Raw genomic sequence first — 14,958 nt, 5'->3', positions numbered from 1 at the left:
AAAAACAGAAATATAAACTGATAGAAAATCGTGGGGATCAGAAGTAGGTTTGTCACAATAACAAATGTTTCTGGATGATAAATTATCCCAGAAGTTATCGCGATAAACGATAATATATTGCTGTTTTGAGACCATTTTAATCTAATACAATGGTAATGAATAATGATAGTGGAAGAACACGTTCTCAAAGATCAATACATTTTAAATTCTAATGAACATCTTACACTGCAACTGGAAGATATTTCAAATATTGAAGATAAATAAATAAAACAACAAAGAAAATGGAATTATTTAGCCCCTGTAAACAAAATCATCCTTCATAAAAATGGCTGATTGAGACCAAAGCACCAGACTGAAGACCTTTATTGTCCAATTTTTGATGGAGAGAAAACTGATAAATCATGGAAATAGAAATTATTGAAAGATTTTTTGCTTATTGCCACATTCCTAATCAGAAGAAGAGGTGAATTGTCAGAATCTGATCAATTTGGAGAACTTTTACAGTTAAAAGTCAAGATGACTGAATGCTGAAAACAAATCAGATGTTTTATCAAAGTACCGGTGGAAAGGTTTGCACACTGATCCAACCAGCCTGCAAAAAGTTGTTACATGTTTTTGTTTGACATGTGCATTTCTTTGTCAAATTAGAGCTGAAAAAAAGTGATTTTTTTTTTAGTCTCGTTCGTTTACGTCACAAAAAACTGACTGTTTTAGGGTATGTAAACTTTCGAACTGAGTACATCCCGTCTCGTTCCAGTGATGCAGGATGTGTGTCATGTGGTCAGAGTCCAGAGTTCCACCTCTGATGATGATCGGCAGCGAGAACGTAATCTCCCCATCTGCAACACGAAATACAACAATATCCTGGAATATGTAACAAGCCCGATGCGTACCGCTGCGTCCCATCTCCGTAAATGATCTCATTTCCTAAATTAGCCAACGCAGATGCAGATGAGGCCACGGTATACCAGAGGAACGCCGTTCAGTAGAGATCGGGGGAAAAGATCCTATTGTGATTGCTGTCTTAAGCAATCACACCCATCCTTCCCCCCCCATCCTGAAAACCCCTGTGGAGTTAACAAGCGCGCTTCTTCAAATGGATTTCTAATTGCCTTGTTTAGACAAATGGGCCTCCGTAGCAAGATGCTACGCAGGCCGCCTGTGATGCTTCTCCCAATCGTCTCCGAAGGTGGAAAATTGGCCTTTTAAAAGTGCTTTACAAATAACTTTTAATTAAACACAAGAATTAAAAACGCTTCAGTTGAAAATGTGTGGCAAAATGTAAAGGTGCTGTTGGTGTTTTAGTGAAAAATCTAAAGGGAGAAGAGCCAAAACATTTCCCGTAAGACGGCTACAATTAAAATGTATTAGAGAGTTGCAAGTCAAATGCAACAATATAATAAACAAAATGAACATGGTTCTTGTTTATGTAACTATTTAGCCGTTCTTTTGTCATATCTTGTATCAATTATCGTTAAAAAAATTCTTGTCACGATACAAAACAGAACGCAAATAATTGCATTAAAAATTTAAAATCTGTGTGCTTAATTAATCAAAATTAAAATAATATATTTACATTTTTATCTTCATTTGTACTTTGCACTGTGAACTGGTTGGTAGTTTATTATTTTTCATTATTTTTTTTACATTTTTACTTTCTAGTTTAGTCGAGTACCTCTAGTGCAGGGGTCACCAACTCCAGTCCTCTAGGGCTACCATCCTGCAACTTTTAGATTCACCTCTCCTCAAAAATGTCTGAATTTCCTCACCGGCATTAATTCCTCTCTGCAATAGGCTGGAAATGAGCAGTTTATTTGATCCAGGTGTGTTTGTGCAGAGACACATCTAAAAGTTGCAGGACGGTAGCCCTCGAGGACTGGAGTTGGTGACCCCTGCTCTAGTGTAACAATTTTATTGAAGTATTTTAACATGAGGTTGGAATATTTTTGGCAATAAATTTGTATATTTTAGAAATTTAGAACATTAGATGAAATTATTCCTTCATCTGTTATTTAGTTTCTAACCTTTCAGGCGGGTGGTCACAAAACAATAACTGAGACTAAAAACTAGTATTTAATGATAATCAAGTGGTGCCCTAACTTGGAAATGTACAAATTTTGTTAATTGCTTCTGGCATTTATTAATAATCATTCATTAAAACAGCATCGTGTATTTCCTTTCACCAGTATGTTTGTCAGTATTCCCAGTAAAGTCGGAGTTAAAGTTGACAATACGATACGAGTTCTCTTCAGTTCTTGTTTTTGTTCCATGTTTGAAAGCGGGACCAAGCCACAGCGGTGAGCCGCTGGTTACACAATCAGTGTTGTTTTTCTTTCTTTAGAATTAGACCAGAAAAAAAAGAAAAGATTTCAATATGAAACAATAAAAACAAATCTTCTCGAGCGGAAAAGGCTGTGGTGAAATATTATTATGCTTCTGGTTGCTGTTCTCATCACTTAAAAATGTCAAACAGGAAGTGAGCTGTTAGGTGTGTGTAAATGTACGGCATGCTGTTCATCTCTCAGATAAAACTGTCATCAGAAAAAGACAATAAAAAGATTCAAAACTGTTGATTTTAAAATGATGAATTTTTGTATGTCTTTTTTAATTTTTTTAATAGCTAGGACACGAGAACCCAAAGAGGAAGTCAATAGCGTCTCACATGGAGTTACAGAGCGTTGTCTCCGTGTTCCTGAAACAGACTACATCCTGCAGATAAAACAAAGAGAAAGCTGCTGTGTGGAAGGAAAAACAGCTTCCTTCCACACAGCAGCTCTCATAAATTAAAGTTGAAAAGCGGAAAAAAGGCTCCCTGTCGTCATGAGGACATAGAGATGGGTTAAAAAAAACGAAGAAAAGTAAATGATGAATAAATTGATGTGCTCAATGATAATTACTGTTTCAGATGTTGTTCCACTCAGGTCTAATGTGATCATTTAAATCATGAAAATTTCACACTTCGATTTGTGTTCATCACCTTGAAAATGAATTGGGAGTAAAGCCTTTGTCTCGTTTCAGCAGTGAAAATAAAAGCCACCGGACGTAAGAAAAGAAACGGACGCATTGTTAAGGTTAATTAAGTGGCGTTATCGAAGGAAGGGAAGAATAACTAAATGTCAGTGTGAGAGCAGAAAACATCCCTTTAGCAAGGCGACGTTTTTAAAACAGATCAGAGAGAAATATCAAACAAACAACACAACGCCGTAATCGTATGTGGGTTCATCTGCGGCGACAGCTTCGTGTGTTAAAAGCCTCCGTGGCCACAGAGGTTAAGGGCCAAAACACAGCTCTGTTATTTGGTGTTAATCGGTTGTATATGTAGAGAGTAAAGACAATTAGAGCGGAACGACGACCCTGACCTGGTCCCAGTGCTCTGCCAGAAAGAAAAAGTAGAGCGTTAAATATCGGTTTGTTCCTGGACTCAGTGGTTTCAATACATTTTTTTTAACTGCTAACTTTAGAAGAAGATGTGCTGTTTTTGAATTATATCAATTGTTTCAATGCTCAGAGTTCTAGCGTTGCAAACATACAAAACATTACAGAGTATTCTTGGTCTCTAGTTTCTACAGCAAATATCTTAGTTCACTTGAAATAAGACAAAACCAACACAAGTAACTTTCCAGCAAGAAGAGTTTGTTTTAAATCAAATTTTTCTTAAAAAAAAGTCTTGATGAGTACTTTAACAATATTAAGTAATTGACTTAAAACGAGCTCCTATATCTTGCTGAAACGTGACTTGTAAGTTAGTTTAGTCTTATTTCAAGTGTACTAAGATATTTGCACGGGAAACTAGACAAAAACATACTTGGTAATATTTTGTGTTTTTGCAGTGGAAGAGTTATTTATTCCTGTTCATGAACTGCTTCTGGAAATGTAAAATGATTTTCCAGTTTTCCTCTAATGAAACCTAAACTGCCTAACTGAGTTGTGTTTGATTCAACGAAAGGAATCGCACTGCTTCACATTATTTCTTTTCATGTTTAAACTTAAACAGCAAATTTCAGGAAAAACACAAACTGTAGTGGAATTTATTTGAATTTTATGAGCCAGACCAGAAAGTGAAGCAGAATTAGAAAGTGGAAGGGTAAACGATGATATTCAGTTATTTTTTTTTACAACTAAAAATCTGTGGTGTGCATTACCGCCCTTCATCTCCCTTCATCTTCCATGGTCAACATTTCATTAATTAGTCACACCTGGTTCCCATGACACCCATCCACCCTCCCAGTAGTTGAAAGCCTGTCAGTTTCCTCTCCTCTGTGTCAAATTTGTTCTCCATTATATCTTTTCCTCCATGGTGAAGTTTATTCCTCAAAGTAAACCACGGTTATCCTAACTCTAACCCAGCTTTGGAAAAGTAAGTTTTCTTCCTTGACATTGAACTTTGGCAGGAATGAGTTAAATTCATAAAGCTCCTTTCTGGGGGTCGTGACTGTGTGAACAAAGGTAGACAATAAGGGCTTAAACCAAACAACAAGGAGGCCAATTTTTGTAAGACAGCTCTCATAAAGACCGACTTCTGAAAAGTTTTCCTACAATGAAGCCCATAAAAGTCAGCTGAATAAAACGTGACCCCGAAATGATTTGACCTTACAAATCGTAAACAAGCTTGTGTCTGATTTTTTTCTTCCTGTTATTTCTTATTTTTTCCTGTTAAAATCAAAGCGGGCTGCTGCCCTCTCAAGTCCTGCTAACCTGCACGGCTTGTTAAAACTCCAAAGGCAGCGGCGCATTTAAAAACACAACAAAAGCAACTAATGAGAACGCTGACACGTCCTGATCTCGGCATGAATGCTCCGCGGAAAGGTTAAAGAACAAGTGGAATTATTGTCCAGCGATAAGTCTGCTGCCAACACTGCTTTTGCTTCTGCTTTTCACATTCAGTCCATTCAGTCCGAAAACAGTTGAAGGGGAAAAAAATCTAACATTTTGAAAAAGTCAGAAATGTCGGTTGTGGATGTTTACATGAATAAGAGCTGTGTACAGAAGTAAAAAAAAAAAAAAAAGAAATTGTTTATAAAGTTGGACTTGGTGGTGTCTTCTGAATTAGTTGTACCAACAGATAATAATAATAATAATAATAATAATAATAATAATAATAATAAAAAAGGTTAGATATATTATTAATTCTGTTTATCCCTGATAAGCTGGAGGCTATTATGTCTCCAGCTATTATGTCTGATAATAGCTGTCTGTACTCTACAGTACTGTACATAGTACTGGGGCCCATTATAATGAGAAGACATATGGAGCAGCGGTACTTACAAGTACAGCAAAACCTCAAATTTCTGTCTATTTTGTTTTTAACTTGTGTAAGAGATCAACATGGAGCGATCTGATCCCTTTAAAATGGAAGGAAGAAGTTTGTCAAATGTGGTCAAAATATTTCACAAATGAAATAATGACTAGTGTTTCAGATTGGACACTCACAAATAAATACGCTTGGATCTAGACGCTAACATTGGAGCTCTGGCTGCTTGTTTATGTTCCTACAAGTTTGCTAGTTTTTTTCTGCAGTATTGTACAGTACTTATGGACAAATATTTTTGCAATCATTCAGATTAGATTACTAGATTTTTTCCATAAACATGGAGCTTTTCTGCAATTCCTCGAGGTGGGTGGATCAATCCAAAATATCGATACCAAGTCTATATCAGTGCTGGATCGATACTAGTGTTTTAACATTCATACTTTAGTTTCAGATTCCATCTTGAAATTTTATTTTATTTGTGTGTCAGTATGCTTTGATTTACTCTCAAATCATGCATTTTTAAATTGCTATTGTTTATTATATTAATTTGTTCTTAAAAGTATTTTGTAGACACCTACAAACTTTGTCCAAATTCAGTTCCAGGTTTGAATGAAATAATTTAAAGCAAAAACAAAACAAAAAAAACACATATACGTCAAAAGTTTGAAGATGTATCAAAATAAATAAAATGTATCGGTATCGGTGATGCATTTACCTGGTATCAGATTGATACTAAAATATCCAGTATCACACACACGTAGACTTTTTATTAAGATTCAATCATATTCATGATTAAATCAGAATTGCGTCTCATGTCCAACACAACATGAGACGTAATCAGATCTGCACCAGACACGGCAAATCTGGACATAAACAGCGGCTTAAAATTAATGTTTGAAAATTATGAGAGAGGTTTGTGTCAGTGAAACGTGTCACACCACAATCCCACAACTCTCAGCTCTGACTACACATCCAAACAGATGTCTGTATAAAAGCCACAGTCAATGCTCCACTAAAGGCTGTTGCTATTAGTTGTGCTTTCCTTTTATCGGCTTCCTTTGTCTTTGTCATGATTTTGTGATGATGCTGTCGGCTCTGAATAACTTTAAAATCCTTCCATAAATGGTTCCATCCATTATTACTTCCATAAACAAAGCGTTGCTGTAAGACGGAAACGTTCTTTTGCACGCTTTGAGGTCTGATTGAGGACTCATCATTCAGTAGCATGAACGCCAACGCAGAAACCAGCATCAAAAAATTGAGGATCAAGATGTGCTGTGTGAACTTAACCTGTGAAACGTAGAGAGGAAACTACAGTAGAAACTAAATCTAATCTGGTTCTATCTCCAGTTTCACCAAGGCAAAAAGTTTCAGAACAATGTGATTAAACACTGCTTAGTGATTTGTGTGGTCAGACATTAGCTAGCAACTTTATGTTTGAAATGTACTCTACAACATTCAGATTTTATTTATTCATTGATATTTTTTATGCTGTTGTACAGGCGAAAAGCTTAGAATGAATTTACTTCAACTGGGCATCAACACTATGAAGAATAAGAAATGAGAACAGATTGACGAGTTTCAACCAGAACTGGGGTTTGAAAAACAGATGGAATAACTTCCTTCAGTAATTGTTTTGAGAGTGCATCTATTATCTGTGCTGTATTACTATTGATAAATTCAAAGTTAATAAGTAGATAAATAAAGCAAAGGAAATCTATAGCTGAATATTACGTAACAGCTTCTCAAACTTAGCTGACACAACTTCTGATTTAAAAATGTTGTAGTGAACTTCACATTTGGCTTTCTCTGCCGCTAATGCTAACACCAACCTCATGGCACTCATTTTCTCACACTGTTTAATTAAAGGTCCTCTGGCTTTAATGAGTCTTACCCTCTGTTGGTCTGTGCTTGCATCACTCCTTCTAGTCGGGCAGTGAGGAAATACTTTCAGCGTCAGACTGCAGCTAAGGTGATGAAATGAGGGCATATCACATGCAAACCACGATTTTAACAAAGTGATCAATTATGACTCTATGTCAATGTTAAACAAGGTGAAAAGCTTAAAACTTACCCAGAAAGTGTCTCGTCCTGACTCAGTGTTGAACTAAATCATGTTGTACAACGAAAGCGGGTGAAGTACAGCAGCTGCGTTGCTGAAACAAATGGAAAAACGCACTTTAGACATGTTGCTACGCGACGTCATGCAGGCAAGAGCCCAAAGAAACTGCTGGCTAACGACAACTACCATGGATTTTAGCCGTCAAATCGTCAACATCTCTAATTTCCGCCTGAAATATATATAAAAAAGGAAGTGTAGTTGTTACTATAACAGAAGGCGGCTGCAATAATTTGTCAACACTGCAGCAACAACAAAACAAGGTCCAAGGGTGAACTTTTAAGTAGCCAGGAAAAAGTTTTAACAATAAAAAAGGATAAAAAGAAAGCAATGATAATTATTCAAACTCATTTAACAAAAGGACTTCAGTTCCAGAAGTGTTTCACAAATATCCGTATAAAACGCAATTAGAAACAATATTACAATAGGATATCTACAGTTCAGTAGGAAAATTATATCTCAATCACACCTTGTCATTTCAAAGACAGTTTCATGCTACTACCCAGACTCCAGCAGATGGGTACGGCGATGCTTTAGTGCTTTCCGGGGTAGATATTCTGTCTCCCTTTTGCCAAACCCTGTTGCTGTGGCTGCTGTTGACTGATCTGCGTTCTCTGGTTAATAATACACAGGGTTACAAAAACAATTTTTTGGAAAATAGTTATCTTTTGTCAACTGATTTATTACAAACATCCACTACTGAATCCAAAAATAACATCCATTTCTATCAATCAGGTCACGTTTTTATGATAAGTTCATTTTTAAATTAATGTTATGGACATGTGAAGTGCATGTTACCGTGATCATTGTTCCAAATTTAGGGCTTGAACTTCCGTTTTGTGGAAACCCGAGAATGCTCAGCGACAGAGATGTCTCTCTTCACAGTCCAACAGTAATCATCCATCATGACTGCATCCCAGCGTCCCTGATATCTGGTCTCCATTTCTTTTATGTCCTGATGAAATCTCTCGCCCTCCTCGTCGCTCATTGATCCCTGATTCTCCGGAAACCGATCCATATGTGAGAATAAGTAATGTATTTTGATGCTCATGTTGCATCCGAGGTTTCTAAAAGCAGTCAGCATATTGGTGACAAGTTCTGCGTAGCTGCTGGCCTTGGTATTGCCAAGAAAGTTCTTCACGACCAAAACAAAAGCCTTCCACGCTTCCAGTTCCTTTTTTATTGTTTCGAAATCTGAGTCTCTGATAAGCTGACGGATTTGAGGGCCGTCAAAGATGCCAGCTTTCAACTTCTCTATGGTCAATCCTGGAAAAGCCTGGCACAAGTAAGTGAAGCAGCCACCATTCTTGTCCAGAGCTTTGGTGAACTGTTTGATCAAGCCGAGCTTGATGTGCAGCGGTGGGAAGAGTATCCTGTCTCTGTCCACCAGAGGGTTCTTGATGACGTTCTTTACTCTGCAAGGCACCAATTCCTCCCGCACAGGCCAGTTCCTCCTCGTGTAATGCTGATCTCTGTCCCTACTGTCCCACATGCACAGAAAGCATGGGTACTTTGTGAACCCGGACTGCTGTCCTAACAAAAAGCTAACCATTTTCAGGTCAACACAAATGAACCACTCATGCTGATAATAACAAATTTTCTCCAGCACATACTTCACAGCTTCATACTTCTCCTTTAGTGTAGTCGAGTGAGCGAGGGGTACAGAGGCAAACAGGTTGCCGTTGTGCAGCAGAACACATTTCAGCGATCACTTGGAGCTGTCAATAAACAGTCTCCAATCTTTGGGTTCGTATTGTGGCACTCCAAGCATACGCAGAAGCTGTGCAACATCTGTACAGTACACCAAGTCCTTCTCTTCAGAAAAAAGCGGAGGTACTCTTGATGTCTGTTGCGATAGAAGGTGATGCGAGCACTGTCAGAGAGGAGGTTCTTTTCCTTCAATCTGGATGCCAACAGTTCGGCTAAGGATTTTGACAAGCCGAGATCGCGAACTAGATCGTTCAACTCATTTTGGGAAAAAGGATGTGGAGCATCACTGTCAAAAACCACTTTTTCTTCGTCTTCTTCTTCTTCAACACTGGTGGAATCTTCGTCACTATTATCAGGAAGTTCTCCAAAGACAGGTACTGGAATTTCATCACAATGAGCTACAGGACGACGTGCTGATTGAAGATCAGGATACTTTAGGCTGCTCCGGTTCTTTCTGCTGATCCCAGTAACATCAATGCCACAGAAGTAGCAGTCACTGCAGTGGTTTGTTGGCTCCCTCCAGACCATCGGAATTCCAAATTTCAGACATGAAGTCAATTCTGCGGCAGTGCGGCTATGGACGGCATGTAAAAGAATCGTCCTTTTGCCCTCTGACAAAATCAAATTTGTCCTATTGGTAATATATTGAAAATAGAGATTAAGAATTGAATGTTGGTTTTTTTAATGAGACTTTTTAAACTGTTATTTTGAGATGTTTCTATGCTCGATCTACTTCAAATGCATACTGTTCACACACAGCAGTGTTCACACTGACCCTGGAAAATGGATGGATTATATTTTGTTTTGTTTTTTTTAGTTAATATTTAAGTCGTCTGGAGATGATAATAAAAAACAAAGTGACTTTGAAATCTTACAGTATGTGGGATAAATACCTGCAAGGATTCGTTCCTGCCACACGGCGTACTCGCTCACACCACTCACACCACTCACTGATAATCAGAGCCAATTTGGAATCATCAGCTAGCCTCACCTGAAGGAACAATGGATACGGAAACCTGTAGCGAAAAAACTGCAAACCCTAACTGCTTTTGAAAAATATAAAAACGTGTGTGTGTGTGTGTGTGTGCGTGCGTGTGTGTGGTTGGAGCGCCTCTAGTTCATCATCTAAAAATCTCAAGTCAGCCACACAATGAGCTCCGTGCTGCACACACGGACCCCACCCCATGCATACACAAACAGATTTTAATAATCAGACACACATGGAGTTTTCAAAGAGATAAGAGGCAATACATTGTTGTGCCTTCTCCCCTAAACCCTGAGCTCCAATCTGATTAGAGGGAAGATCAAAGCCAGGCAGGCAGGCTTTTCTGCATGGGGCCTGACTCTAATTTGCCTAAGGGGACCCGGAGCACAAATAATAATCTTTTTTTTTTTTTTTCCTTTTCCATACGCTCAGGTTCCATGTCTCTCTTTCATTTCACTTATTCTTGTTTGTATTGTACTCTTTTATGTGTTTGTGTTGCTTTTTTAAACTGGGTTCTATAGATATTTCCTCCCCGCTGATCGGCTGTTTGTCGCTGCAGCTCATACATTTTTCTGTATTTTCTGTTGCTTCAAACTTTAATTTCTCTCTTTTAATTACCTTTTAGTCCTCGTGTCTACACGAAACTAAAACTCTGTTTGCCAATAATCTCATTGGAGGAAGCCTCTTGGCGCTAATTCTGTTCACTGGATCAACTCTGGTTATTATGAGTAAGTGTCCAAAAACATCTTATTAGTTATTATTCAAATTAGTAAATTTAAGGATGGAACAACGAGCAAATAAATGACTAATATTATTTTACACAGTCAGAAATACTTAATAGGAAAACTTGATTTTTGATCATTTTTAAATGATTTTGGGCACTGTTATTTAATGTTTTTTAAATCCTCCCTTTCAGGAAGTTTTTTACAAATGGACAAAAAAATGTAAATATTTTAATCAGCTCTCTTAAATATATATTTATCTCTCTCTCTCTCTCTATATATATATATATATATATATATATTTTTTTTTTTATTTATTTTTTTTTTTTTATTTACTTGCACCTTAATTTTTTTTCCTCTCAACGAGTTTTCAAAAAAATGTTCTACCTTGCCCTTTCAAGGCCCCTGAAGCTTGTATTTCACGAAGTCAGGAACACAAAATACAGTAACTACAGTATTTTTATTATTAAGCTCCAGTGTTAGTCAGCATGTCTTGAATGACTGTCAGTGTTCCCCTCCTTGGCTGGGACTTAGAGAATGCATTAATCGTTGTGTTAGACCTCAGCGTGAAACCCTTTGGATAAAAGAAGGCATTTCAAAGAACCTCACAAAGCTCCTATGAGGATCTTGTACTTGACAGGTGACTATTATTGTGAATAAGCATCTCTGACAGTTTGTTTTAGCAATATGGAAAAGGCTTCTTTCTCCCCTTTCTACTTCGGAAAAGGTTAACATCATGCTTCTTACAAAGAGGAGTGTTATATATGTGGAAGGTCCCAGCAGGATGCTGACAGGCAAACTCTTTGCAAAAAAAGTTGAAGGTTGTGAAAAGAAACTTGTCAGAAATACTAAGCTTTTATTCCCTGTGTTGTCAGCAAAAATACACAAGACGGGTCACAAGTTTAATATGTCCAGGTCATAAACCGTTTTATTAGGTCACTGGACAGACCGGCTTACTTGTATGCACATCCCCTTCTTCACACTTTGTCTTGTTACAGTCACAAACTTTTGTTGGGATTTTATGGGAAAAAGGGAAAGTTGAAAGCAATATTATTTGTATTCAATGCCTGTTTATTCAAAGACCACTAAATAAAATCAAGTGCAACCAACTTCCTTCAAAAATTACCTCTTCACTTTCACACCAAGATACTTGAGGCAGAGTCAACGTGTGGAAACAATAGCTGAAGTTTCAAACAAAGGAGTGCAAGACTTTGTCGATGTTCCGCTCACGTCGCAAAAATCACAATTTTGCAATTGCTGTTTTCATTAAATAAGATACAATTTTAAAAAATAAGTTTGTTCATGCTTTACGTTGTTAACCATTTTGCGCCATCATCCTCCTACCACTTGATGTCTTTTTTTTTTTTTTTCCTGTCATTTCCGCCAGTCGTAACATTTGTTGATTGTGTGACGGGAACAAAGTGTTTCCACTGCAGCTTTGTGAAATACAATAATTTCGACACAGCCAAAAAAAACCATCTCACCCTAGTGCAAAAGCCGTTTTTATTTTTTTTAAATTGGCACGTTTCCATTAAGCAAATTTATTTTCTTAATTCCAGTTTGAGCAATTATATGGTCAATGACAATTTTATACTTGCGGTCAAACTTGTGGAAGTCAGGCTGTAGGGTTTGTCTTAATCTGTAACTAATAGTTTCTAGAGACAACTCAATTCTTTCATTGGCTTTCTATATTTTCCAGCCGTTCATGAGAGTTTTTAATAAGAACTAAAGCAGTGGATTTACATATGGACATCAGCACTCTGTTGGAAGAAATGGTCAAGGTTTAGATTTGGGGGGGAAAAAACCCACCTGGGTATAGGCTTTAAAATTCCATTATCTGCTGTGCGAGTTGAACCATGTGGCCCTCTTTATTCCTCTGATGAAAGACGGCGCCCACTGCTACATTCACGGTGGTTAAAGAGTTTGCCCTACACGTTCCACTGTCGGCTCAGTTTGTGATTGAATTTCTACCCCAGGCCTCTTCAGCATTGCCTCAAAACGATTCCTCTTCATTCGATGAAGGCTGAATGCGACAAGACATGCCTTTGAGTATTTCAATTTCTGAGGAGACTCCTAACTTTCAGAGGTTAGTGAAATGAAATGAAGTCATTCATGGCACATTAAACTGAATCCATGTCTGACTTAGTGCCCGTGGCTTCATAAGCCCAGCAGTTTAGATATTATACTTTGAATGATTCCCAGAATAATGGAACTGCTGCCCATATTCTGTGATTTCAAAGAGCTAAACTCTGTCGTACATTCAGAGCAGCACGTATCACGGGGAACGGTTTGGGACGTAGCGTTACCATTCAGTTCCTGAACTGATAATGAAATGAAATGAATGTGGCTAGTAAATAAGGAAGTTAAGAGCTCCTACATTCTTTCTGCTTTAAACCTTTACTTCTTAAATGTATCTACTATTAACTGATTTTTTATTGTCTAATTCTAAATTATGTCGTTTAATTTGAGCATTGCCCATCCAGTAGACATACATGTATGTACTCGGCAGGAACATGAGCTTAATTAGCCCGAATTGGACATAGTTCCAACTACTAAAAACTTCCAGTAGGATCTTTGATATGAGTTGAAAATCCATCAATGACCATTATTTTGCTACCAGTTTATTATTTTGCAGTTCTGATTATTAACTATACGCTAAACATGCTAGCTGAGCAAATTGCTAAGCTAAGGTGTAGATATTGTCAGCTCTGGATCATCTTGTTTTTGCTTTGAATTGATAAAACACTCTTCGTCACTCCTCCTAGTAAAGCAAATAATTAATACCTGCTCAGAACAAGAAGTGCAGAAAAATATTTTCAACTTAGCTAGAATCTGTGTCGTCAGATTACAGTTTCCCTGGTCGGTCTTCCTTTAAAATATCACAACAGCAAAAGGAAAAGGTACAAGAACTGACAAATAAGTGGATATTGCTTTGAGGGCCTAAAACATGGATTAGTTATAAAAGGTCCACCGAGGCACAAAAGAACAACTGTAATGCATGGACGCTCACAAACTGACAACTATTCCTGGGTGATGCCGCAATAAAGGAGACAATAACTCACAAAGAAAAGCTGCTGCCTTCTTTACTTCCTGCCTTAGATGTAGGAAGCAAAAACATCCTTTCATTGTGTTCTACTCTTTCAGTCCTGTATTAGTTCCTATGTTATTTTCTACATTTCCATCTGTTCAATGGCTTTTTTTAAGTCTCGGTTTTCCCTATCACTTTTTGTTTACCAGATTTCAATTATTCTCTCAAATATCCTCAGAGTGCTGAGCGGGGAAAAAGAAACAAAGCTGTACTTTATAAGGAGGAGCATCTTTATGAACACACTGACACATGGGAGGCAAAGGAGAGCGTGTGAGATGTTGATTAACAGCAAATAGTAGAGAGGGTAATGGGAATTAGGAGTTTTATATATATATATATATATATATATATATACACACAAAGAAGTGTGGTCATTTCAGAGCTCATGGCCTTCAGAAAAAATTGCGGTAGTCATTTTAGTTTTAGTCTTGCCTTAATTAATGAACTCTAAATCATTATAGAAGTGACCTTTAGGCTACTCAGAGTTGTCCCAAAAATAAAATTGCCCCTCTCCCCCCAAAAAAACGCAAATTAACATTTGAAGGAAATCATCTCTGTTCTGTAATTCTAGGATAGGTAAAAAGCTTGATTTGGTCAGTGACAATTTTCTTCCCCAGTTTAAACTATGATAGCAGGGCTCTAAGATTAATATGAAATTCCATGACAACACGAGTGTCCTCCTTAATTTTAAGAGGTTAAAATACAAGGGTACTTTACTTGGACTTCCTTTTTACTGAAGCGAAGAAGATAAAAATAAAAAAAGAAGAAAAACAAACAGGCAGTGTTCAGTTAACTTACTATCCCTGCAAAATATATCGTTAGCTGTTTGGTGTTTAGTCTGAAGCAAGTGGTTGAAATAAGCTGAACTGAGGACACAAAGAGACGGTGAACAGAATGAAAACACAACTCGACTGAACCTCCAAAACCGACACTAAGCAAAAGGAAACCAAATGGAAGAATTTAATTAAACGCCTTGGTGGGTCAGTGTATTTTATTTGCCTCTAGGAAGCTATTTATCACGTTTTCCTATTTTTTTTAAAAACCGTGTCTATTAGCATCTTCGGCTACCATGCCTGTTGTGTT

General features: G+C 37.4%; 1 long non-coding RNA gene across 3 annotated transcripts in view; it reads right to left on the bottom strand.

Moving 5' to 3' along the window:
- Positions 1-7,438, bottom strand: part of LOC145553022 (uncharacterized) — a 47,886-nt gene extending 40,448 nt beyond the window's left edge. For all 3 annotated transcript variants that reach the window (XR_014089195.1, XR_014089196.1, XR_014089197.1), the window contains exons 1-2: positions 7,326-7,438; positions 7,146-7,218 (exon numbers count right to left, since the gene is read on the bottom strand). This is a non-coding gene — a long non-coding RNA (uncharacterized LOC145553022). The remainder of the gene's footprint in view (positions 1-7,145; positions 7,219-7,325) is intronic.
- Between the last annotated feature and the right edge of the window lie 7,520 nt (positions 7,439-14,958).

The sequence above is a fragment of the Poecilia reticulata genome, chromosome 10, assembly GCF_904066995.2.
Source record: "Poecilia reticulata chromosome 10, P_reticulata-male-v2, whole genome shotgun sequence".
NCBI lineage: Eukaryota > Metazoa > Chordata > Actinopteri > Cyprinodontiformes > Poeciliidae > Poecilia > Poecilia reticulata.
This window is presented reverse-complemented; position numbering and strand designations above follow the sequence as displayed.